Source organism: Chiloscyllium plagiosum, chromosome 10 (assembly GCF_004010195.1).
Source record: "Chiloscyllium plagiosum isolate BGI_BamShark_2017 chromosome 10, ASM401019v2, whole genome shotgun sequence".
Lineage (NCBI taxonomy): Eukaryota > Metazoa > Chordata > Chondrichthyes > Orectolobiformes > Hemiscylliidae > Chiloscyllium > Chiloscyllium plagiosum.
Window position 1 is genome coordinate 91,379,535 of NC_057719.1, and position 24,057 is coordinate 91,403,591.

At 42.7% G+C, this 24,057-nt stretch overlaps 1 protein-coding gene across 2 annotated transcripts in view; it reads right to left on the reverse strand.

Moving 5' to 3' along the window:
• The window catches only part of LOC122553898 (tau-tubulin kinase 2-like), a 308,413-nt gene extending 299,643 nt beyond the window's left edge, over nucleotides 1-8,770 (reverse strand). For both annotated transcript variants that reach the window (XM_043698390.1, XM_043698389.1), the window contains exon 1: nucleotides 7,888-8,770. The gene's annotated coding sequence lies outside the window, so the exon portion shown is untranslated. The remainder of the gene's footprint in view (nucleotides 1-7,887) is intronic.
• Between the last annotated feature and the right edge of the window lie 15,287 nt (nucleotides 8,771-24,057).

Consider the following 24,057-nt stretch of genomic DNA (forward strand, 5'->3'; position numbering starts at 1 on the left):
TTACACATGCTGTACAGTTGCACTAAGACTTCTCCACTCTTATACTCCAACATCCTCGACACAAGGACCAACATTCATTGGCCTTCCAGATTACCTGCAGCACCTGTGTTTCACATGTAAGTATCCCCAAATCCCTTTGTGCTGCAGTTTTCTGCAGTTTTTCTCCATTTAAATAATACTGTTCTTTTGCTGTCCCTTTCAAAATGAACTTCACACTTTCTCTAGATTATACACCATTTGCTAAAATTTTGCCCACATTCTTAACCTATCAATATCTCTCTGAACACTGTTTGTATCCCTCTCACAATCTACTTTTGCGTCATCTGCGAATTTGGCTCGAATACAGTTACTTCCTTCCAAGTGATTAATATAAACTGTAATGTGGTCCCAGCACTGATCCCTGTGAAACACCACTGGTCACAGGTCAGCAACATGAAAAAGGAACCCCTTATCCCCACTCACTGTTTCCTGCTCATAAGCCAATATATTACCTCAATACCATGGGCTCCTTTATTATGGATGACTTAGCCTTTATGAGGTGCTTAGTCAAACACCTTCTGGAATTCCAAATGCAACAAATCTACAGACCCCCTCTATCCATTCTAGTTGAGACTTGCTTAAAAACTCAAATAAGTTAATCCAGCACATTTTACTTTTGATAAATGTATGATTTTCAGAATGTGGTGCTATTACTTTCTTAATAATTGATTCCAATATTTTTCCAACAATAGATGTTAGGCTAATCAGCCTATAGTCACCCATTTTTTGCCCTTCTGTCATTTTTGAATTGGATGTCACATTGGGAATTTTCCAATCCTCTGGTATTCCACCAGAATCCAAGGATTTTTGAAAAATTACAGATCCACGCATCCACTATCACTGCAGCTCACTTTTTACAGGATCATAGGATGCAAATCATCAGGGCTAAGGGACTGGTTCTACCTTTAGCTCCATTAATTTGTCTGATACTACCCCTCTAGTGATGGTGATAGTAATTAATTGCTCAGATTCCTTAGTATTAATGGGATATTTGAAGTATCTTCCACTGAAGGAAGGAACAGATCGTTTACAGGCAATGTAATCCTTTTATTGGTTTTGCAAATTATGTTAATAAAAAGGAGTGCCACTGGCAGCCAATTATCTTCATGGTATTCTGATAAACCCAAAGACTAAAAGGTACAATTACAACATTAAATGACAATAATTGCTGTAATTAAAGCCAATCATCAGCGCTTATCATCCCAGCATAAGGGTATAACATCTTTTCAAACACAGACATCAGCCAGATTTAGCAAAACTGCATCACAAAATTCTAAACCAGAAACATATTGATGCAATATATTATCAAATTTTATTAGCCTACTCATTTTTTATCTCAACTTAACTAGAAGTCAGTTTATTTAGGACTATTCTCCCAAGGAGGTCAGAAGGCTTCAAAATTCAAATCCAACAATGACTCGAACACAAAACTTCAATTGACATTCCGGCACAGTAATTAAGAGTCATGTCTCCTTTAGGTGAGACATTGAATCCATCAGCTCCAACTACCTTCCTGAAGTGTGCACAAAATATACCACAGCATTAACTGAGAAGTCAGAGTTCCCGCAACATCTCCCACAACTAACACCCCCTAAAATGACTGATTTTCCTCGAGGATTTATTTACCTTTTGAGTCCTATGTTCATTTGCTCCACCATTCATGTACACAGCTACTGCACTGAGTGACCCCCAATTCCAATATCTTGACATTTTAAGCATAAGTTATTTCTTAAAATTTGCTCCACTGGATTAAGGTTGCGAAGGAGAGCCAAGTCTTCTGATTATTCATGAGCTGGCATTGCCCAATTATTACCCATTCCCAAAAACAAAACCACATCAGTTTCACCAGAAACAGTATGCCAGTTTTACTGTCAGATAATAAAAGCTTTTGGGATAGGCAGCTTCAAAAGACATGGCTGGGAAGGATAATTTTCAAAAATTTATTTGGAAGGTGTTATCAAGCAACACTTTTTTAAAATAAAACAATAACCTGCTCATGGAAACTCCAGGGCCACTCAGCTCCTTGATCTCGTTACAGCCATGATTCAAATATGGACAGAGAAACTGAATTCCACAACTAAGGAGAGTGACTGCATTGAGGCCACCATGAATGAATGCAAGATGAATAAGACCTAATGAAACTCGAGTTGTCAGGAATCAAGTGAAAAACGCTTCATTGCTTTAGTCACACCCGACAGAAAAGATGATATTTGTGTTTATTAGACATCGGTCACTTCAGCTCCAACGTCTCAGCAGGAAGTTGTCAGAAGAATATCCTACAGTCTTCAGCTGCTTTATCAATGACCGTCCCTCCATCATAAGGTCAGAATTGGAGATATTCACTAATGAATCCTGAGAAGAATATTAAGGCCGTAAAAGTGTACATAAGAGGGAAATCAGGAGGGCAAGAGAGGGGACATGACATAGCTTTGGGTTAAGGAGAATCCAATTAAGGACAAAAGGGTAAATAGGGAGAGAATAGGTCCCCTTAAAGATCAGCACGGCAACTATGCATGGAACCGAAGGAGATGGGGGAAAATACCAAACAAGTATTGTGCACCAGTGTTTTCTGTGAAGATGGACATGGAAGAGAAAGAATGTGGGAAGATAGATGGTGATATCTTGAAAAATGTCCATATCACAGAGGTGGTAGTGCTGGAGTCTTAAAAAGCATCAAGGTGGATAAATCTCCAGAACCTGATCAGGTGTATCCTAGAACCCTGTGGGAAGCTAGGAAAATGGTTGCTGGGCCCCTTGCTGAGATATTTGGATCATCAACAGTCACGGGTGAGGTGCCAGAAGACTGGAGGTTGGCTAACATGGTGCCACTGTTTAAGAAAGGTGTAAGGACAAGCCAGGGAACTATAGACCAGTGAGTCTGACATCGGTAGTGGGCAAGTTGTTGAAGAGAATCCTGAGGGACTGGATTTACATGTATTTGGAACGGCAAGGACTATTAGGGATAGTCAACATGACTGTGTGGGGGAAATCATGTCTCACTAACTTGATTGAGTTTCTTGAAGATGTAGCAAAGAGGATTGCTGAGGGCAGAGTGGTGAACATGATCTATATGGATTTCAGTGAGGCTTTCAACAAGGTTCGTCAAGCTTGACTGGTTAGCAAGATTAGATCTCATGGAGTACAGGGAGAACTATCCATTTTGATATAGAACTAGCTCAAAAGATAGAAATCAGAGGGTGGTGGTGGTGGACGGTTGCCTTTCATACTGGAGGTCTGTGATCAGTGGTGTGCCACAAGGATCGGTGCTGGGTCCTCTACTTTTTGTCACTTACATAAATGATTTGGATTCGAGCATAAGAGGTATAGTTAGTAAATTTGCAGGTGATACCAAAATTTTAGGTGTAGTGGACAACGAAAAAGGCTACCTCAGAGTACAATGGGATCTTGATCAGATGGGCCAATGAGCTGAGGAGTGGCAGATGGAGCTTAATTTAGATAAATGCGAGGTGCTGCATTTTGGAAGAACAAACCATAGCAGGGCTTATACATTAAATGGTAAGGTCCTGGGAGCGTTGCTGAACAAATAGACCTTGAGTGAAGATTCACAGTTTCTTGAAAGTGGAGGCCCAGGTAAATAGGATAGTGAAGGTGGCGTTTGGTATGCTTACCTTTATTGGTCAGAGCAGAGCAATGAGTATAGGAGTTGGGAGGTCATATTGCAGCTGTACAGGACATCGGTTAGGCCACTTTTAGAATATTGTATGTAATTCTGGTCTCCCTCCTATCAGAAGGCTGTTGTGAAACTTGAAAGGGTTCAGAAAAGATTTACAAGTATGTTGTCAGGGTTGGAGGATTTCAGCCATAGGGAGAGGCTGAATAGGCTGGGGCTGTTTTCTCTGGAGCATCAGAGGCTGAGGGATGACCTTATGGAGGTTTATAAAATCCTGAGGGGCATTGATATGGTAAACAGACATGGGCTTTTCCCTGGGGTGGGGAGTCCAGAACTGCAGGATATAGGTTTAGGGTTGGTGGGGGGGGGGAGAAGACTTTAACAGGAACCTAAGGGGCAACTCTTTCACACAGAGGGTGGTGCATGTATGGAATCAGCTGCCAGAGAAAGTGATGGAGGCTGGTATAATTACAACATTTAAAAAAGGCATCTGGATGTATTATGAATAGGAAAGGCTTTAGAGAGATATGGACCAAGTGTTGGCAAATGGGGCTAGATTAGGTTAGCATATCTGGTCGGCATTGACGAGTTGGACTGAAGGGTCTGTTTCCATGCTGTACATCTCTGTGCAGTCATACAGTCATAATGTTGAACTCCATTCATAACTCCTTATACACTGAGGCAATCAAGACCTGGTCAATATCCAGTGTGGGTTGACAACATGTAACATTCCTGCTACATAAATGCCAGACCATGACCATATCCGATTGAGAATCTACCACCATCCCTTGCTATTCAATGACATTACTAACTCCAAATCCACACTAATCAATACTCTGGGTTTTACCACTGACCATAAACAGAACTGGACTAGCCATGTAAATAATGTAGCTACAAGGGTAGGTCAGAGTCTAAGAGTTCTGCAGCAAGTAACTTACCTTCTGGTTCCTGAAGCATGTCTATTACCTACAAGGCACAAGTATGAGTGTGATGAAACACTCCTACTTGTTTAGTGTAGCTCCAACAACATTCAAGTTTAACACCAAAGCAAAGTATCACATCCACTAACACTCAGTGGCAGTGTGTACCATCTAAAAGACCACTGCAGAAATTTAACCAAGACTCCTTAGTCTTTACCTGCCAAATCTACAATGACAGTTATCTAGAAGGATAAAGCGAGCAGATATGTGGGAACACCACCATGTTCTCCAAGTCAGTCACCACCCAGACTTGGAATTTTAGCACCATTCTTTCAGTGTTGCCAAGTCAAAATCCTGGAACTCCCTCTCTAATGGTACAGTGGATCACAGCTGTTCAAGGCAGCAGCTCACATTACTCCAGAATGGGCAATAAATGCTGGCCCAACTCATGTTGCCAAATCAAAACATGAGTAAGTAAAATATAATTTGCCTCCAATCTCAATTGAAGGCATTAGCTTTGATACATTTAGTATGGCTATTTTTCAGCTGTTAGCTGCACCTCACCCCAACCGTGTTTTTACAATGTTCAATTTTGGAGAGCTACTGTCATTAGTATTTAAATAGACTGACAATTGTTTTGCTATGTTAACTTACCTAGATGACTTCAAAATACCTAAAACTTAGTTACCTAGTACATCTTTTTTAGAATAAAAACATGACTCAATGGGAATGATGGTTAGAAAACTTGTGGTGGATATATTCATTAACAAGTGACCAAAATCACATGTCTCGCTCAGTTCATGTTGGCTATCAGTACAGAAATTCCAAAGAGTAGCCTCCAGTTACAACATGGATATAAAAGCTTGAAAGCCTACCTAACTGAATAAAGTGCAAATCCTGATGCATGCTATTGCTACTTTTCCTCATTACCTTCAGAGATCAACCAATTTCTGCTCAAATCCAAAATCAGTAAAAACAGCCGTGTGTATTTCCCGAGAAATAATCTGACTTTGGAGCTGCTGATTTAACCAACCACAACATTTTTAAACCACTCATACCTATTGTTAAAAAATGCTTTATTGAAATTATAGACTTAGAGGCATAAAAAAAAGCATTCCTTAGTATTAAATAAGTCAAATCTCAAGTGTTAAAAATTCAGAGCTACATCTATTCTGACAATCCTAACTTAAAACACACTTCATAAATCTTGATCTTGGTCTCCTTCAAGCATTACTTTTATTACAAATAAATTATATCCTGATTCAGAACGTTAACAGAATCCTGGTCCTTTGGATACTCTAGTCAAAAGAACCTCAAAAAAGAAATAATTCTAATAATCGGGTTTGCACCAACATAGAAACACTACATAAATCTCACCAACTACTACTCCATTTATAGATTTCATCTAATTTATGACCTACTATTGATCATTCTGGACAGACTCTAGAGTTATGATACAGTCCAGGAAAAGCTAGAGGTTTCAAAATAAAACTTTGATTGACAGCACCTATTTTATTAGTAATGGCAGTCAAAACAGCACAAAAGCCAAGATGAATTTGCACAGGTTGTATTTGTATTTTGAATAATTCTGGAAAGCTAATAAGCCATCGAAAGTTACTTCAAAAAATTACATGTAAATATGTTCTAAATGTTACATTCCTATAATTAGCAATGACTTAGCTAATTTACAACGCATGCGTGTGAAACATGTTTTGTGCTTTGAATCAAGTCATTTAATTATGAAGAGGTATTAAAAACCGAAAGAACTGCGTATGCTGTATATCAGGAACAAAAACAGAAGAGAGAAATGTGCGTTAATGTTTCGGACCGGGTGATCCTTAGAACGTCTGGTGTTAACTCTGATTTCTTTTCACAGATGCTGCCAGACCCAATGAAAAGATATTGTCACTGGTAAGCAGAAATGTAAATGTTTCCGCCAAAAAGTTTGTTTTAAAAATAAGCCGCATTATACTCCAATGAATATCTGATTTAAACTTCCAATAACAGGCACTGCATTCCATTCAAAAACAATTCTACAGTTAGTTTATAGATTATCCTGATGATACGTTCAAATTACATGTAGCATCTTACGTGATCGCTAAATATTTAAACTCAAGAGGAGGGAGCCTCATAGCTAACCACTTAGGACAGAACATAAATAAGAGCAAATACGATTTTGAAAATACTGCTATCAAAACTGAAAAATCAAGTACTGATCCGACCCAAATAAGTGCCTGCACGCATTAATGACGCCAGCGCCTGAACAGAATACAGCATGAAGCAATGTTATCGCAGAGGAATTGCATTTTCTGCTGCATCTTCGCTTCTGAAGCCAATGGTAGCTCCATCGCTATTACCTATCTCACGGATCCATTCTACAAAAATCTCGTCCTGTTGGGGCCAAGTGTTCCTCCCACCATAGACCCCAACTGCCCCCCCAGAAAAAAATCAATTGCTGCAGCTGCTTCATTTTCAATTAGTTATGAGCAAATGAAACTGTCTTGCTTGAAGGTCAGTACCTTTCTCTCCACCCCCCCCCCCCGATCTGATATTGATCCCTTCCCCCACCCGTTGCGAATATCTGGGAACGGGAAACGTCGTTTGCTCAATCAAAAACGATTTTACAAACTGCGAGAGCTTCCTAACACGCATTTCTAAGAACGCCTGCGTTTGTCCCAGAGGATTGAGGACTGGAAAGAGTCCAACAGAAAACACGGATCAATCCTGACTGACTCAGAGTGTGTGTGTCAAACAGGACCTGGGAGCCAGGCGACACGGAATTATAATCAGGTGGAGTCGGTAGGTTTAACGCAATTGTCTTAAGCTTAGAAATTGAAATATAACGTACTGGTTGGCATGTTTTAAATAAAAAGGTTAAAAATGATGCAGCAAGTTTTGAGAAATGAAAGGGGGGGGGGGAGGAGCAGAAGAGAAGAGGGTGTTGGAGAAACAGGCCAAGCTCACTCTCAAGAAGGTACCCTTCACCCGTTTAATCCCAACATGAAGATCAAAACAGTGGAAAACCCTTCATTTAGAAAGAAAGAAAGAAAGAAAAATATCTCAACGCTCAGAAACGAGAGAGAGAGAGAAAAAACAAATCAAAATCAGTGTGTGGTTGGAAACAATTAAAACACAAATCATATCAGGAGCACCTTTGTTGCACCGACCGCACATTGAGAATGGGATCTGGCTGGGGGGGGGGGGTAAATCAATGATGGCTCCATTAGTTACCCTCCTCCTCCCCCAATCAGTCAGTCAGTCAGTGACTCAAAGCAAATGTTTCCACAAAAGCTTTACCTGTGAGATGGCTCAACATCCTGTCTCTCTTCAGCATCAGCAGCTGCAGCAGCAACACCGGCATCACACCGACACGAGAGGCAGCGACATCACCTCCTTAGACCTTGGAGCTCACAGGGTTAATCACCCAGCAACCGGCCTTCGCTCAAACCTCCCCCTCCCCCCAAGCCCACCCTCGGGGCTCTCGCGTTACAACCGGGCTCCTTTCATCTCTCTGAGGGAGGGAGGGAGTGAAGGTGGAACTAAAGGGCGCGGAAATCCTCCGGAACGGCAAAGCGGACGCAATTCCTTTCGCCCGGAGTCAGGAGCACTCGGCGATGGCGGCAGCAACGGCGGCCCCGCCTCCTCCTCCGCCCTCCATGACTGCAGCGGCCTCCTACGTCGCTCTGTACCATCGCAACCGGCCCCGACAACACTCACGCCCCGCCCCCCCGGCACCTCGCCATTGGTCGGCACCGCACGGACGGAGCAGGCGGCCCGCCCCCTTTCCCGGTTGCCGTTGGTCTTCCGTCACGTCGGTCAAACATGTCACAGAGCGGCCGTCCCCTCCGTCCAATCGCGTTCGGCCATTGATCAACCTTTCGCCCCGCTCCGGCAGCTCCTATTGGTCTACCCCCACGTCGGTCACAACCGTTACTGGGTGACCCTCGTCCGTCTTGTCGTGTTCAGGGATCGATCAGCATTTCGCCCCGCCCATTACCGCCACCGAAGGGCATTCTGGGAGTTGTAGTTCTTCCAAGTTTAGCCCCGTCCCACTGTCAAGTCTGTAATTAATGTGGCGGCTCCTTGAGAGACAAAACAAACTACCGATGTTGGAATCCAAAGTAGACAAACAGGAAATTGGAATAACACAGCAAGCCAGGCAGCTTCAGGAGGTGGAGAAGTCAATGTTTGTTAACCTTTCTTCAGGTCTAGATGTGGTGCTAGGGGGAACAACTGATAAGGTGGGGGGTGGGTTGGGAAGAGTAGCCCAATGGTGAAGGGCTGAAGAGGTCACAGTTGTGTAGCAATGAGGAAGGGATTCACTGGAGGCAGAGAACTTTGGAAGCCCAGCAGGTTGAGCAGCATCTGTGAAAAGAGAAACTGAGCGAACGTTTTCAGGCTAGGTTGACTCCTTCAAACCAGTGCTCGTTCTTGTTATGTTGGGTGTCCCTGCCAGCCGAAGTAACAAGCCTGGTCCAGTCCACATAAACGATCACAGCTGTAGTATGTTCCCTCCACCAATCCCTCAAACTTAAGTCTACCTTATCCAAGGGCTACCTGATGAAGAAGAAGCGCTCTGAATGCTTGTACAGGTAGACAACCCTTTATCCGAAATCCCAAAATCTGAAGAACTCCGAAATCCGAAAATTTTCTCGTGAAGTTTTTTTTTCTCCTTAACAAGGTTGTTTGGCGTGCAAACAGTTAACCCAACTCCGCACCCACTCCATGCATGTCACTCAGATGCAATGTGGGTGGGCGTGGCCCAGCACTGTCAGGCCTCAATTCTGTCTCAGGGCCCGTAGTACTCACTATTCGGTAAAAAATTTTTAAATTTCACCTTCAAATTTCACCATCAAATTTGAAAAATTCCAAATTCTGAAAACCAGCTAGTCCCAAGCGTTTCAGATAAAGGATTGTGTACCTGTACATCCAAATAAACCTGTTGAACTATAACCTGGTGTTGTGTGATCTTTAATTTTACTCAAGTTTGGAAGGATGCCTACATATCATCCAATGCTAAGAAGATGGCTAAGCTTGATGGCACAGAATAGACTTGCAAGTTATGTTACTTCTGAGAAATTGCATATTCTCTTGTGCATCGGGCTGCACTTAAAACTAAGTAGGAGCAAATTACTGCAAACGCTGGAATCGGTACTGGAAACAACAAGATCACAGTGGGTCAGACAGCATCTGTGGAGACTGAGCAAGCTAATGTTTCAAGTCTAGATGACTCTTCATCAGAGCTGAAGTGACGTGTGGAGGGGACAGCATTTATGCTATAGTTTGGGGTGGTGGGGATAGTGGGTGTAGAGTAATGGAGAAAAAATGTTGATAGTTGATTAAGTGAGAATGGTACAACAATGGTGTGAATACGTGCTAGACTTGAAAGGACTGACAGTCCTACTGGGTGGGGTGAGGGGAGAGAGGATCTGATAACAGAATCTAACAAGTTAAAAAGAAAGGGAAGAAATGGGAGTTGGTTCACAATTTGAAGTTCAGTATTAAGTCCAGAAAGCTGTAAATTGCCCAGTCTGAAGATGATGTGGAAGTGCCATACTGGACTGGGTGGACAAAGTTAAAAATCACACAACATCAGATTATAGTCCAACAGGTTTATTTGGAAGCACTAGCTTTCAGAGCGCCGCTCCTTCGTCAGGTAGTTGTGGAGGATAAGATCATGATCACAGAATTTATAGCTAAAGGAGTCCAGTGTCACTCTGTAAAATTATATAGAGGGCTTGTCAGTCAGACTAAACATTAGGACACAGACAGACTTCGGACCTATTGTTAGAAAAGCTGAACTATCTTGAGAATGAACTATCATATTCCCCCGCCCATCTGAATTTCACAGGGATTGTTCCCTCCGGGACACCCTAGTCCATTCCACAAACACCAATACCACCTCCCCTCCCCACAGCACCTTCCCATGTAACCACAGGTGACCACTATTGCACTATACACACACACAGATACTCCTACACACACACACACAGGCACTCCTATACACACACACGGACACACATATACACAGATGCGCGCACAGACACCCACATACACTCTTACAGACACACATACTCCCACAGTCACACATTCACCCCTCACAGCTTAAGACACTGCACTCACTACACACACACACACATACGCTTTCTCACACTCACAACCCCCAACCCAGACAGACAGACACACACACACAGACAGGCAAAGACCCACATGCACAGCTATATTTTGTGGGGTGAATTTGTATTTGGAGGGTTACATTGTCCTTTGTTCAAAAACTGCATGCATTCATGTAGCACTCTGAGCTCAAAAACGGCATGAATTCATGTAAAACTCCGTTATCTCACTTTTTATATTAGAATCAATCTAAACATCATGGCATAGACAGAGAACACAGGAGGCTAACACCTTCAACATATTGTCTAGCTATCACCATTGTTAACAGCTAACCTGAGAATACAACCTTTTAAAAAAAGGTTTTGTGATTTACGCATGAAAGAAGTGAAACTATCATGGTATTCTAACGGATGAAAGGCTTAACAGACAATTTTTCAATGTATAATTTCAGTTACATCACACTGTAAATTTTTGCTATAAATTCTGTGTGTTAGGATTGAGCTCTCCACTACCACCTGATGAAGGAGCTACACTCCAAAAGCTAGTGCTTCCAATTAAACCTGTTGGACTATAACCTGGTGTTGTGTGATTTTTAACTTTGTACACCCCAGTCCAACACCAGCATCTCCAAATCATCTTCAGACTAGTCACTTGTGAACCAACTCCCATTTCTTCTCTTTTTAGCTTTACTTGTTACATTTTGTAATAATTACCTCTCTCCCCTCCTCCAACCCAGTGCTTTCAGGTGTGACAAACAGAGGCTGGAAGAACACAGCAAGCCAGGCAGCATCAGGAGGTGGAGAAGTCAATGATTCGGGTGTAACCTTTCTTCAGGACTGAGGGTGGAATAAGGGGAGTTGGAAATAACATGGGCAGGGTTTTGGGTGGGGAGAGGAACAGAGGGTGAGGTGGTGATAGGTGAACACAGGTAGAGGGTACGACCTGGTTGATTGATGGGAGGAATGAATTTGGTTGGTGACTGGAGCCGGGGGATGGGAAGGGAGACTATTTGAAATTGGAGAGCTCAATGTTGAGTCTTCCAACATTGGAGGACTGATTCGCTATGGCAATGGAGGAAGCTGAGGACGGTCATGTCAGAGAGGGAAGGGGAAGGGGAATTGAAATAGGCGGTTACTGAGAGGTCAGGTCAGCCCCTGCGGGTCCAGCTGAGATGCCAAGCAAAACATACCTTTAGTTTACGTTTGGTCTCACCAATATAAAGAAGATCACATCGGGAGCACCATATACAGTAAACTAGGTTGGAGGAGAGGCAGGTGAACCTCTCCCACACCTGGAACTACTGTTTGGGGTGCTGGATGGAAGTGAAGGGTGCAGTGTGCTGGCAGGTTTAGCATCTTTTACGATTGCAGGGGAAAGTACCAGGCAGTTCCGGGTGGGGGGCAGGGGCCGGTTTGATGGGGAGAGTGGCGTGAACCAAAGATTGATGAAGTGAACGGTCCTTGCAGAATGCAGAGAAGGGTGGGGAGGGGAAGATATTCTTGGTGGTGGGCAGCCTACAGCCCAGAGAACTCAACATCGAGTTCTCCAATTTTAAATAACCTCCCTTCCCATCCCTGACTCCCTTTCCTGCCCATCCTTCTTCCTTCCATTCCTCTGACCGACCCTTCCTGCCAGCTACCAACCAGATTCATTCCTCACATCAACTAACCAAGCCGTACCCTCTACCTGTGTTCACCTATCACTAGGAGAAAGTGAGGGCTGCAGATGCTGGAGATCAGAGCTGAAAATGTGTTGCTGGAAAAGCGCAGCAGGTCAGGCAGCATCCAAGGAACAGGAGAATCGACGTTTCGGACATAGGGCTTATGCCCGAAACGTCGATTCTCCTGTTCCTTGGATGCTGCCTGACCTGCTGCGCTTCACCTATCACTACCTCACCAGTCTGCCCTTCTCCCCACCCAAAACTATCCCCCCACCCCTGCAGCTACCCTTACACCTAGTCCTGAAGAAGAGTTACACCTGAAGAAGGGTTATGCCCAAAATGTTGACTTCTCCACCTTCTGATGCTGTCTGGCTTGCTGTGTTCTTCCAGCCTCCTGCTTGTCTACCTTGGATTCCAGTCTGGCAGGTAGACACACCATTGTTCTGCCATTCTCACATTCCAATCACTTAATCTGGACTATCAACATCTTTTCTCCATCAGCATTAAACACCCACTACCTCTATCCCACACCCCCAAACTATATCATAAATGACATCACCTCCACAGGTTACTTCAGCTCTGATGAAAAGTCATCTACATTTGAAACGTTAGCTTGCTCTCCCTCCACAGATGCCTTCTGACCCATAGTGATCTCCAGCATCTGTTGTTTCCACTTAAGACTAAATACACATGACTGCTGCTGAAACCTTCTGACTCAAAACTGGTAACACACAAACAACTCGTACTGCACACAGACACACGACTGACATGTTACTGTCAAAATAGGTGCAACACAGACTGCTCAAGTTCTAAAAATATGTTGCCTTTCACAACACACCCAATTATTACAACTAAAGTTAAAAATATCCATTGACGGTAGCTTTTAAATGACATAAATCAATGGTTGACTAGTTATGTTTAGAAGAGGCTGCTTGTACTTTTGTTTTGGTTGCTTTTGTTTAATTCATTGCCATTGCCTTTCCAAGGATATTCTATCAAGACATTCTACTCTTCCCTCGAAACAATTTTATTTGTCTCTATTGGATGTTCACCTTAATTGCTTTCTTTTACTTTCTTCATGTTTGATAAAACTTGCATTCACAGTCACTTTCTCAATCCATAAGAACTGTTTTTGGTTCAGACCTCCATATGGTTTCATATCTGATCATGATTACAGATACCTCCAAGACATACCACATTCCTTGTGGTATGAGAGATCCACACTCAGTGCCATGTGATGCCATAACTGCACTCTCAACTTCTGTTCAGCATCAACAGACTCTATCTCAACAGTGTCCTGATCCAATGACCTTTCCTCCATCAACTAATCCAACACTTTTACAATAAACTTTTCCTTTCAAGTATTACGGAACACAAGTCCCCTCACATGCCATCTCAGACATTTTACCTCCTCCTCCCCTTCCAAGGACATAATAGCCCAAACAGTGTAGTCAGAGCAATTTAACTCCGTGTTTTTGATCCCACTTTAAAAAACATTTCAGAATATGAAATTTCCAGGTATTGAATTGGATGGTGGTCGTTGTGACAACACCTACTCTTGGCAAATATTTTCTTTCTTTACTCCAAGCATTATCACTCCCTTCGCCTTTTGTACCATGAAATATGGCTTTGTTATAATAATAATTTTGTAAGTTAATCTCTGTACGGTTTTCAATGTTACAGACCTTTCCATTTTGTTTTCTCCTTCTGCCCCTTTTAATTTGCTTAAGATCTATACATTTCTATTTCCCTTCAGTTCTAAAGAAAGATTGTTTACTTGAAATATTGGACCAAAATTTCACTGACCTAGGAACCTATGGACCTTGTTCTGGGATTCCTAACCTCATTCTCGGGCTTTCCAATTTTTGGGAGTGCCTTTTAAGTGTATGGGCTGATTAAGGTCACGAGTCTGCACTCAGCATTCCTGACCTGGTGAGCTCCATTGTGTGATGGGCTAGTTCTGCATCTCTCATTTTACATGGTGTCTGTCCAGGTTTTAAAGAGTCATGTGAGAATTATGAAATAATATAGAGAAGCCTAGGTGTTTTAAAACCTTAGAAGAAATGGACATGTATATAATAGACAACCAACACTGTCTGAGGTAAAAACAAGGACTGGAGATGCTGGAAACCAGAGTGTAGATTAGAGTGGTGATGGAAAAGCACAGCAGGTCAGGCAGCATCCGAGGAGCAGGAAAATCGACGAGGGTGGAGTGGATAGGAAGATAGGCAGGTAGGACAGGTCATGAGGGCGATGCTGAGCTGAAAGGTTGGAGCTAGGGTAAGGTGGGGGGGGAAATGAGGAACCTGTTGAAGTCCACACTGATGCCCTGGGGTTGAAGTGTTCCGAGGCAGAAGATGAGGCGTTCTTCCTCCAGGCGTCGGTGATGAGAGAGCAGTGGTGGAGGAGACCCAGGACCTCCATGTCCTCAGCAGAGTGGAGGTGCGGGAAGGGGAAATGAGGAAACTGGTGAAATCCACATTGATGCCATGGGGTTGAAGTGTTCCGAGGCGGAAGATGAGGCGTTCTTCCTCCAGGCTTCGGGTGGTGAGGGTGTGGCAGTGGAGGAGGCCGAGGACCTGCATGTCCTCGGCAGAGTGGGAGGGGGAGTTGAAATGTTGGGCCGCTGTCTGACCCTATTCCTAAATATAGGCCTTTGGCAAATTCCATTGTTTCACAGTGGGTAATTAAGCAAAATTCTGTTCATTTCATGAAATTCGTGTTTTGGAAGCACTTCCACAAATCAGTACATTTTTCTACAAAAATCAAAACTCAAAATGAGAGATAGATGTGTGTAGAGGCAGGGTTTAATGAACATGTAGATTATGTAAAGCCAGCTGTGATGTGCTTGTACGCTGCTGGGAGGTTGGAACCCAATCAGCACATAACATGCTATCATGTACACTCATTTAAGAAACAATGTTTTAAAGAAGCTGAAAGCTTAGCTTGAGTTAGTTTGAATATCCAAATAACCCATATTAGAACATGGTAGCAGCAGTGAAGACATGGTCTAAGATAGACAATATTTCTTTCAGATTGAGCTGAAGAACCACAAGGCTGGTGGTGGTATAACCCAAGGGTCACCATGACTCAGAAAAGAGGAGAGGTTGAGAAGGAGAGTCCCTGAGAGAACCAAATTGCCATGGGTCTGGAGTCACGTGTAGGCCAGACCACAGAAGGACGGCAGTTTTCTTTCCTAAAGGACATTAATGAACCAGATGGGTTTTTCCAAAAATTGACAATGGATTCATGGTCATCATTAGACTCTTCATTCCAAGTTTTTTTTAATTCAAATTCCATCATCTGCCATAGTGGCATACGAACCCAGGTTCACTAGAACATTAGCTGGGGCTCTGGATTAACAGTTCAGCAATAATACAACTAGGATGTCACTTCCCCTAATATTCAAGTGGACTGGGAAAATCAGATTGGTAGTGGATCCCAAGAGAACAAATTTGTGGAATATGTATAAGACTATTTTTTGGACTAGTACAGCTCACTAGGAAGCAAGCAAACATCACCAAATCCAGAAGCAATTCTGGATTTGGTGATGTTCAATGAGTCAGGCTTGATTAGGGAGCTTAACGTGAAGGAACCCCTAGGGGCCAGTGACCATAATATGATAGAATTCACCCTGCAGTTTAAGAGGGAAGAGATTGAATCAGATGTAATAGTATTAGAACGGAGTAAAGGTAACTACAAAGACATAAAAGAGGAGTTGGTCAGAGTTGATTGGGATGGGGAGCCGAGGAGGGAAGACAGTGGAGCAGCAATGACAGGAGCTTTTGGGGGTAGTTCAAGAAGCACAGAAATTCCCCTTCCCAAGGAAGGAGAAACATACTAGGGAGAGGATAAGGTAACCATAGCTGACATGGGAAGTCAGGGACAGCGTAAAAGCAAAAGCAAAACATACAATATGATGAAGATTAGTGGGAAGCCCAATGATTAGGAAGCCTTTAAACACTAGCAGAAGATAACTAAAGAAGCAATAAGGAGGCAGAAGATGAAGTATGAGGGTAAGTTAGCTGGTAATGTAGACGAAGATTGCAAGTTTTTGTTTAACTATTGAAAGTGAGAAAGGGACAAGGGTGGACATTGGACAACTGGAAATTGAGGGTAAAGCAGTTCTGAAGAACAGTCACTGGGCCCAGAATGTTAACTCTGCTTTCTGTCCACAGATGTTCTCTGACCTGATGGGGTTCACTGATTTCTGATTTTGTTTCTGATTTCCAGCATCCACAAATTTTTTTGCTTTTTTGTTTAGTGTTTAACTCACTACCACTTTCAGGTACCCCCAACTTGAAGAAATTCTGCTCCTCTCTCCAGTAGGATTTTTCTGATTTTGTTTCTGATTTTCAGCATCCACAAATTTTTTTGCTTTTTTGTTTAGTGTTTAACTCACTACCAGGTGAGGTACGCCCAACTTGAAGAAATTCTGCTCCTCTCTCCAGTAGGATTTCTGTTCTACCTTTTTGTCTTGTTCACCATCATTAATTCTATTGTCAGTCCTGGTGTTTGACAAGGAACTTGCCAAAACTCACCTTCCACAGCCACATCACATTCCTCAGTGGCTGCCTCTGGTTCAGACTCACCCACATGGATTCTAATTCAAATTTCATCCTTTGTGTTTTGAATTCACCCTGGGTCACAGGTATCTCCATGATGCACAATGTTCCTCAGACAGCTGTTCTTGCCAGCAGATTCAAGAACAGCTTCTTCCCCATTGTTATCAGACCTATCAACAGACCTCTCATATATTAGAGTTGATCATCTTTCTCTGCACCTTCTCTGTAGTGTAACACTATATTCGGCATTCTATTACCCAGATGTACTTAAGTCAGATATGATTTGCCTCTATGGCATGCAAAACAATACTTTTCACTGTAATTCAGTACATGTGACAACAATCAAATCAAATCAAATTGCCGCATCCTTAGATCCACACTCAGTGCTATGCATCACCACATGCATATTCTCAATCTCTCTCTCCACCAGCACTGCCTCACACTAGCTCAAAGCCACCCTGCTCCCCAGTTCCACTTCATCCTCCAGCATATTTGATATTCTAACAAGAAACTGTTTCTTTTCCTTTCAGGCATTCAAACACACAAGATGCAACAACTCAGAGATACCCATATCCCTTCGAAACCTTCTTCCCTTCCCCATCACTCTGACTTCCTCCCCTGTCCCAACCCCATCTCCTGTCTAGTATTTACTATCCCTTCTGATCTACGGCTGTCTGATGCTGACATTCTGTACTTAGCAAAGGTGTTCTGAAGAAGGGTTACTGGACCTGAGACATTAACTCTACTTTCTCTCCACAGGTGCTGCAGGACCTGCTGAGCTTTTCCAGCAATTTCTGATTTTGTTCGTGAAATAGTAGTAATGTGGAACAAAGAAATACTGGAGCAACCAATTAAGTATTTTCCATCAGGCTTCATGATGCAAGAAACAGTGACATTTTAGAACTTCAAAGAGTAAGGGAGCAGAGGTGAGTGAAGTGGCCATCACTAAGTAGAAGGTGCTTGGGATGGTGAAAAGTGTGAAGGTGAATAAATCACCTCGACTGGATGAACTCAAAGGGGAGAGGGACCAGTAGGAGGATGTTGTACACATTGGTACCGACGACGTAGGAAGGGAAAAGAATGAGATTCTGAAGGGAGAATTTAGGAAGTTAGGCAGGAATTTTAAAAGGAGGTATTTGAAGGCAGTAATATCTGGATTACTCCCAGTGCTACGAGCTAGTGAGGGTAGCAATAGGAGGGTAGAGCAGATGAAGAAGTGGCTGAGGAGCTGGTGTGTAGGAGAAGGATTCAAATTTTTGGAGCATTGGAATCTCTTCTGGGGTAGAAGTCACCCTGTACAAGAGGGATGGATTGCACTTGAATTGGAAGGGGACTAATATACCGGCAGGGAGATTTGCTAGAGCTGCTCGGAAGAATTTAAACTACTTGTGGTGGCTGGTGTGGGGGGCGGTGGGCGGGGAGTGATGTGAGTGGGATGACAAAAGAAGTGAGTCAAACAGTCAGGGCAGGCAGTCGTCGACAGTGTGGTACCGGAAAAGGGTCCGATGAAGGGCTTATGCTCAAAATGTTGATTCTCCTGCTTCTCGGATGCTGCCTTACCTGCTGTGCTTATCCAGCACCACACTCTTGACTCTGATCTCCAGCATCTACAGTCCTCACTTTCTCCTAGTTAGGGCAGGCAGGGACAACGCAGAGAACAAGGTAAGACTGATAAATTAAACTGCATTTATTTCAATGCAAGAGGCCTAACAGGGAAGGCAGATGAACTCAGGGCATGGTTAGGAACATGGGACTGGGATATCATAGCAATTACAGAAACATGGTTCAATGATGGACAGGACTGGCAGCTTAATGTTCCAGGATACAAATGCTAGAGGAAGGATAGAAAGGGAGGCAATAGAAAAGGGGGGAGTGGCATTTTTGATAAGGGATAGCATTACAGCTGTACTGAGGGAGGATATTCCCGGAAATACATCTAGGGAGGTTATTGGGTGGAACTGAGAAATAAGAAAGAGATGATATCCTTGTTAGGATTGTATTATAGATCTCTAAATAGTCAGTAAGAAATTGAGAAAGAAATTTGTAAGGGGATTTCAGTTATCTGTAAGAATAATAGGGTGGTTATGGTAAGGGATTTTAACTTTCCAAACATCGACTGGGACTGCCACAGTGTTAAGGGTTTTGATAGAGAGGAATTTGTTAGGAGTGTCCAAGAAAGTTTTGTGAGTCAGTATGTGGATGTACCTACTAGATAAGGTGCAAAACTTGACCTACTCTCGGGAATAAGGATGGGCAGGTGACTGAAGTGTCAGTGTGGGAGCACTTTGGGGCCAGCGACCATAATTCTATTAGTTTTAAAATAGTGATGGAAAAGGACAGATCAGATCTAACAGTTGAAGTTCTAAATTGGAGGCAGGCTACTTTTGACGGTATTAGACAAGAACTTTCAAAAGCTGATTGGGTGCAGATGTTCGCAGGTAAAGGGACAGCTGGAAAATGGGAAGCCTTCAGAAATGAGATCACAAGAGTCCAGAGACAGTATAGTCCTGTCAGGGTGAAAGGAAAGGCTGGTAGGTGTAGGGAATGCTGATGACTAGAGAAATTGAGGGTTTGGTTAAGAAAAAAAAGGAAGCATATGTCAGATATAGACAGGATAGATCAAGTGAACCCTTAGAAGAGTATAAAGGCAATAGGCGTATACTTAAGAGGGAAGTCAGGAGGGCAAAAAGGGGACATGAGATAGCTTTACCAAATAGAGTTAAGGAGAATCCAAAGGGTTTTTACAAATATATTAAGGACATAAGGGTAACTAGGGAGTGAATAAGACCCCTCAAAGATCAGTAAGACAGCTTTTGTGTGGAGCCACAGGAGATGGGGGCATTTTGCATCAGTATTTACTGTGGAGAAGGACATGGAAGATATAGAATGTAGGGGAATAGATAGTGACATCTTAAAAAATGTCCATATTACAGAAGAGGAATTGCTGGATGTCTTGAAACACATAAAGGCAGATAAATCCCCAGGACCAGATCAGGTGTATCCAAGAACTCTGTGGGAAGCTAGGAAAGTGATTGCTGGGCCCCTTGCTCAGATGTTTGGATCATCAACAGTCACACGTGAGTGCTTGATGACTGGAGGTTAGCTAATGTGATGCCATTATTTAAGAAAAGTGGTAAGCACAAGCCAGGGAACTATAGACCAGTGAGCCTGACGTCGGTAGTGGGCAAGTTGTTGAGGGAATCCTGAGGGACTGGATTTACACATATTTGAAAAGGAAAGGACTGAATAGAGATAATCAATGTGGGAAGTCATGTCTCATGAACTTGATTGAGTTTTTTGAAGAAGTAACAAAGAGGATTGATGAGGGCAGAGTGGTGAACGTGATCTATGTGGACTTCAGTAAGGCATTCATCAAGGTTCCCCATGGGAGACTCGTTAGCAAGGTTAGATCTCATGGAATACAGGGAGAGCTAGCCATTTGGATACAGAACTGGCTCAAAGGTAGAAGACAGAGGGTAGTGGCGGAGGGTTGTTTTTCAGACTGGAGGCCTGTGACCAGTGGAGTGCCACAAGGAGCGCTGCAGGGTCCACGACTATTCATCATTTATATAAATGATTTGGATATGAATTGAGGAGGTACAGTTAGTAAGTTTGCAGATGACACCAAAATTAGAGGTGTAGTGGACAGCAAAGAGGGTTACCTGAGATTACAACGGGATCTTGATTAGATGGGCCAATGGGCTGAGGAGTGGCAGATGGAGTTTAATTTAGATAAATGCAAAGTGCTGCATTTTGGGAAAGTAAATCTTAGTAGGATGTTTACACTTAAATGGTAAGGTCCTGGGAGTGTTGCTGAACAAATAGACCTTGGAGTGCAGGTTCATAGTTCATAGAAGAAGGTGTTTGGTATGCTTTCTTTTATTGGTCAGAGCATTGAGTATAGGAGTTGGGAGGTCATGTTGTGGCCACTTTTGGAATATTGTGTGCAATTCTGGTCTCCTTCCTAACGGAAGGATGTTGTGAAACTTGAAAGGGTTCAGAAAAAACTTACAAGGATGTTGCCAGGGTTGGAGGATTTGAACTATTGGGAGAGGCTGAATAGGCTGTTTTTCCTGGAGCATCAAAGGCTGAGGGGGTGACCTTATAGAGGTTTATAAAATCATGAGGAGCTTGGATAGGATAAATAGACAAAGTCTTTTCCCTGAAGTGGGGGAGTCTAGAACTAGAGGGCATAGGTTTAGAGTGAGAGGGAAAAGATATAAAAGAGACCTAAGGGGCAACTTTTTCACGCAGAGGGTGGTGCGTGTATGGAATGAGCTGCCAGAGGAAGTGGTGGAAGCTGGTACAATTACAACATTTAAAAGGCATCTGGATGGGTATATGAATATGAAGAGTTTAGAGGGATATAGGCCAAATGCTGGCAAATGGGACTAGATTAGTTTGGGATATCTGGTCAGCATGGACGAATTGGACCGAAGGGTCTGTTTATGTGCTGTACGTCTCTATGACTGCATGATTGTAACTACACCCCAGGGTTCTGAAGGAGATAGCTGAGGAGATTGCGGTGGTGATGTATCAGGGATCACTGTGGGCAGGGTCTCAGAGGATTGGATTATGGCAAATGTAACACCTCTGCTTAACAAGGGAGGAAAGAGAAGATGAGAACTTATAGTCTAATTAGCCTGACCTCAGTCATTGGCAAATTTTATTAAGGACAAGCTTGCAAAATACTTGAAAGCGCATGGTAAAATAGGGCTGAGTCAGCATGGCTTCATTAAGGGAAGATCATGCCTGACCAATCCGTTAGAATTCTTTGAGGAGGTAATGAGCAAGTTAGACAAAAGATAGCCCATGGGTATGTTCTATTTGGATTTCGAGAAGACTTTTGACAAAGTGCTGCACAGGAGGCTGCTAAATAAGTTAAAAGAGCCCATGATATTAGGAGTAAGGTACTGTCATGGCTAGAGGATTGGCTAAAGGGAAAAAGGGTTTTTTTCAGGATGGCAGCTGGATTCTAGTGGAGTACCACAGGGATCAGTGTTATGATCATGATTATTTACATTACACATCAACTGGAGCAGTGTTACTAAGTTTCCAGATGACACAAAGAAAAGTGGAGGGACTGGTAGTGTTAAGGCATAAGAAGGCCTTGCTCAGGCTGAGAGTGTGTGCAAAGAAGTGACAGATGGAACGCAATGTGTGAAAGTGCAAGATCATTCCCTTTTGGTAAGAAGAATAGAGGCGTACACTATTTTCTAAATCAGGAAAGGCTTCAAAAATCTGGAGTATAAAGGGACTTAGGAGTCCAAGTTCAGGTTAACATACAATTTCAGTTGGCAGTTGAGAAGGCAAATATAACGTTAGCATTCATTTCAAGAGGGCAAGAATACAAGAGTTGGGATTACTGAGGCTGTATAAGACTCTGGTCAAATTGTATATTGTAAAATATTGTGAACAGTTTTGGGCCCCATTTCTAAGGAAGGATTACTGGCCTTGGAGAGGATCCAAAGGAGATTTGCAAGAATGATTCTGGGGATGAAGAGCTTGTCATATGACGAGCAGTTCAGGACCCTGGGTCTGCCTACCATGGAGTTTAGGAGGACGAGGCAGATCTGATTGAAACTTACAGAATACTGTGAGGCCTGGATAGAGTGGACATGGATAAGATGTTTGCACTAGCAGATGAGACTAGGACCCAATGGCACAGCCTCAGAGTGAAGGGACGACTGGTTAGAACAATGGTGAGGAGAAATCTTGTCAGCCAGATGGTGGTGAATAATGGAACTCATTGCCACAGAAGGTTGTGGAGGCCAAGTCTTTGAATGTATTTAAGAGAGAGATAGATAGGTTCTTGATTAGTAAGGGGATCAAAGGTTATAGGTAGAAGGCAGGTGCATGGGGTTGAGAACGATATCAACTATAATCAAATGACAGAGCAGATCTGATGTGGTTAAGTTTGACTGCTTAGATCTGCTCCTATATCTTAAGGTCTAAGAAGGTACTGCACACTAAAGGATTTCCCAGCAGTGTGGCAGATTTGGTCACTTTAATCAGTTTTGCAATGACAATGTCTTAAAACTAAATCGAATAGATCGCCTCCAGCACAAAGGCATACCCAGCACATTGAATAGAAGGAAGAAGAAAATTTGGAAATTACACACTTTCTTGGTCCTAAACCAGAGAATGTTTTCTGGACCAGGATTTTTCATCAAATAATTTCAGATCGTAAATTTTAAAATTCACTTTTTTCTTGATTCAGGGTCAGCTATTACTATGCTGCCTGATACTTTGGAGATACTTTACATTGTACGCCTTAGAATATGGAACCTTCTTTAATCAGATGTCAAGTTCAGCTTCTGAGGGGTGGCACTCTTTGAGCCATAAGTTGTTTTGAAACAGCACTCACCTGCAAAGGGAAGTTGTTAAAGAGCGCATTTACGTCTTACCGAATCAGAACATATCTTTGTTAAGTTAACAAACCTGTGTCCAAGAGGTCTTCCACAGTAGTTACCAGCAATTGCAGTCCAGGTAATAACATTCCAATCCATTCTGCAAGGGAATGATATGGCAAGATGATGGTTACAGTCTACTTTGTAGGGAATTACTTCAGCCTCTCCAGCCTGTTTACAGAACATCTTTTGTGAAACATTTCCACAGTTTTCTCTAGTTCCTGAAGATTTATGACAAGAAGATTGGATGACATTTTGTGAATAAATTTTTCAGCTTTCCCAAGAGTTTAATCAGCTTTATAATCCATCTCCAGTCATGTTTGATGAGAATGAGCCTCTTCCTTAGTCTTGACTGTAAGATAGACCGGAGTGAGCCTGAAAACATGCTACTAAAAGGCCAGTTTTGTCATTTCAGGAAGAAAATTTGGTGGTACCTTAACTTTCAGTTTTGATTGCAGTACATTCCAGTCCATTTTACAATGTCTTATATCAGATGGAGCCATGATTTGGAGATGCCGGTGTTGGACTGGAGTGTACAAAGTTAAAAATCACACAACACCAGGTTATAGTCCAACAGGTTTAATTGGAAGCACGCTAGCTTTCGGAGCGACACTCCTTCATCAGGTGATTCTAGAGGGCTCGATTGTAACACAGAATTTATAGCAAAAATTTAGTGTGATGTAACTGAAATTATACATTGAAAAATTGATTGTCTGTT